Source organism: Aedes albopictus, chromosome 3 (genome assembly GCF_035046485.1).
Source record: "Aedes albopictus strain Foshan chromosome 3, AalbF5, whole genome shotgun sequence".
Lineage (NCBI taxonomy): Eukaryota > Metazoa > Arthropoda > Insecta > Diptera > Culicidae > Aedes > Aedes albopictus.
The window spans coordinates 442,071,883-442,075,450 of NC_085138.1; the positions used below are offsets into that span (position 1 = coordinate 442,071,883).

Sequence of the window (3,568 nt, forward strand, 5' to 3'; positions counted from 1 at the left end):
AATGAGCATCATCTAGTACCAAGATGCTAGAGAGTTGGACAAAAATAACCATAGACACTTTTACCGTGTCAGTGCTTTCGAATGGGATTAAATCATCCAGCGCTTCAACGCTCCGAAACGGAGCAAACGGAATCTAATTTTAACGAAGTTCTGATTATGAATTATGGTGACGAGTACTACACGAGTTATGTTCGTTCGGTACCTTTTGGGGATCCCAAGCACGTCCCATTTTTGTAACATTTCCTGATCCGCCTGAGGTTATGCGCCCCGTATATGGTAGTACTTGTTAACGCTTCATTATCACTCTTATTGCTAAATGGTGATGTACGAACAGATAATGGGATATGTGTAACGGCAAATCATAATTACATAAGCGGATTTTTCTTCCTCAGTCCAGTGGATTTTTTACGCTTAGCGAGAAAGAATCCCAGATGTGGCGAGAAGGCGAAAGTGGACCTATCTGTAATCTGACAAGCGAATGATCCATAACTTCTCTGCCATTAGAAAGCAGCTTTCGCACCGGAAAGTTAATGGACTTGTCATGGCCAGACTTCATTGGCACAAGGTAAGTAGGAAAAAAGGATGTCGCCAGCAAGAAACAGCTCTCGAAAAAAAACATGATTCAACCGTCTTTGATTTACGTCCCGCTAAGCAGGTTAAGAGAGACAGTCTGAAATTGCGACACGAGAAAAAAAAATCAAACACACCTTCAGCGAACTCATTTCCGTTTCGCGTTCTCGCAAACATGGAAAAATATTGATTCAATTTGTGTACTGTATGTGACACAAAGCGGGAAAAAATGCTGCTCTGCCTCCTTATTTTTCGCTATGGGAAAAATTATTAGACCAATGAACGCCCCCCATGGCGAGAATGAATTGCGTTACAATTACTCTTTTCAAATCTTTTCATTTGACTGATTGGCTCAAAAGAAGTTGAACAGCATTGAAAATTTAGTAAGGACGAAATCACAGAAATTAATGTAATATGTTGTATGCTGTAAAGATAATTGAAATTAATTATCACATCTTTTCATCCTTATTGAAAAATGTTACAATGGTTAATGCTATCAACCTTACTACTGTAACTGAAACAGTTTGGTACTGAAACGGGTATAATATGAAAAAAATATTATTGCGTTGATCTGCATAAAAATATCGATGCATCGGCCGGGAATCGAACCCGGGCCGCCCGCGTGGCAGGCGAGCATTCTACCACTGAACCACCGATGCTTGGTGAGTATGAGCGAAATCTTACCTATCAGGATATGTGTTGCAATGTTCTGATAATAATAACAACTTCCAAAAAAAGTACGAAGATCGTAAGTGAACAAATTACCTATATTTTCCATAACACTTTACGTCATTAAACTTGATGCGAATAACTAAACAACAATAATTGGAAGAAAATAGCACGTGCCATCAGTAGACCTACTGAAATTTAGACAACTTTCATGCAAGTTGATAAAGCTCTCTGGATCTCATGGGAAGCTTTCGCGTATAAAACATAGCAAGAAAGCTTATCGACCTGCGTTTCAGCATCACTACCAACGGCCAATTTCGTGTAGCGTGCAAAGCACAAATCAACCTGACGATGTTTTATCACTTATGCTTTCCCTGATTTATTTTTATTTTTATTTTTTGTATATTGGAAAAATATTGTCATTTTTTCTGTTTTGTACATTGATGACTAATTGATGACTTCAATCAATCATCATTTTTTAGCATATTCAAACCGATTCAAACTGTCATATTTATTTAAAAGCGTATATTTTTTTTTTCTACACCTAGTATCAAACTTGCATACGAGTTGGCGAAGCTTTGAATGCACAGCTCAATACGGTTTATTATAGTACAAGCAATAATTTCACAGTTCCTCTGCGTGTAATGTTAGGAGTTTTGCTTGTCAAAGAATGAATATCTTCAGCATGAGTAATAAAAATTGGGGTTGCAATTTACCGAAGACCACATTATCAAGATGACTTGCAGCTTTGCTGAAAATCGGGAGTGTCTGCTAGCAGCGCCACCTCGGATGAAGGTGGCACTATTCATGATAGTGTGTGTAAATTTACATACTCGCACCAAAGTATTCGAATTTACATAGTAAATTGAAAAAATAACGAAAAAAAATATGAAAAGAGAAAAATGGTTTAATGGAAATTTAATTTAAAAAGAGAACAACAGAAATACAATACTCATAGTACACTAAAACCCCAATTCACCCTCAAAATGGGGAGGCGCTGTTTGGGAATTATGGCGTAAATCAAAGGAACTTTTTTTTTCAGTTTAAGAATTAGTTCGAAATAATTTCTAACCTGTGAAAAGGTTATAAGTTATTTACACTCCCGTGCAAAAGTTTGGGGTCACCTTCCAAATGAAGTCTGGTCTGAGTCGGATTTTTGTTCAAATCGTCATTTTTTTGGTGCATATTCAATTCTTTCTTTGATAGTTGAATGGGAAGATACAGAAATTGTTATGATATGAACATTTCATAACAATTTCTGTATCTGGGGTAATGGTATGTTTGTGGTTATAACACTTACAGTTACATAGGGTAGAAATCACGAATCAGTCATTTTCAACTCACTTCCATCCTCTTCCGCACTTTATATAACGTACTTAGCTGATTTAGTATGGATTTTATATACCATTTTCTACTTCAACTTAGTCTAGAACTTAGTTTATGAACATTTCATAACCATTTCTGTATCTTGCCATTCAACTATCAAAGAAAGAATTGAAGTTGCACCAAAAAAATGACGATTTGAACAAAAATCCGACTCAGACTTCATTTGGAAGGTGACCCCAAACTTTTGCACGATGCAGCATCCTAAGGGGTGACCCCAAACTTTTGCACGGTGACTGGTAAACCTAACTCGATAATTTAAATTATGTTATGATTTTTTCCGCAAAAATCTAATGAATGGCTCTCAAAGAGGATAGAAATAGGGTTCTAATGCAACTTTAATTTTAAAATTTGGTCGACCCAATTTTGAATTACACGGAAAACAATTTTTTGTACAGACTTAGGAAAAACACGTAAGTTTAGGTAAATTTTTTGTACTAAAAATTTCATATAAAATTTGTGAAAAGTACCTACGAATCAAATCTAACTCATTATCTTTCGATAGAGCCTGAGAACGAGTGGATTGAATGAAAGATGACTGAGATATGACCGAAAAACATTTCCATGTTTTTGAGGGGGTGACCCCAAACTTTTGCACGGGAGTGTAGTTTCAATCAATAATTTGGTTCAATGGTTTCCAACCTACGGTCAAGGGCCAAGCGAATTTCTCAAGAATCAAAGGTGTGAAGATGAAGTGAAAGGATTTTTCGGATTCTGCACTTCGGGGAGTACTTATCACAATGAAGTTGTATTGCAAAAATCCCAATATGTGGTCACCTTCCCTCTTCCTCTCCTCTTCTTGGCGTAACGTCCTCACTGGGACAAAGCCTGCTTCTCAGCTTAGTGTTCAATGAGCACTTCCACAGTTTTTAACTGAGAGGTTCCTCTGCCAATGACCATTTTGCATGTGTATATCGTGTGGCAGGCACGAAGATACTCTATGCCC

General features: G+C 37.0%; 1 non-coding gene across 1 annotated transcript; it reads right to left on the bottom strand.

Annotated features, from left to right (window-relative positions):
- Positions 1 to 1,158: 1,158 nt before the first annotated feature.
- On the bottom strand, positions 1,159 to 1,229 carry Trnag-gcc (transfer RNA glycine (anticodon GCC)). Its single transcript has one exon. It is a non-coding gene; the product is annotated as a tRNA-Gly (tRNA).
- Positions 1,230 to 3,568: the final 2,339 nt, after the last annotated feature.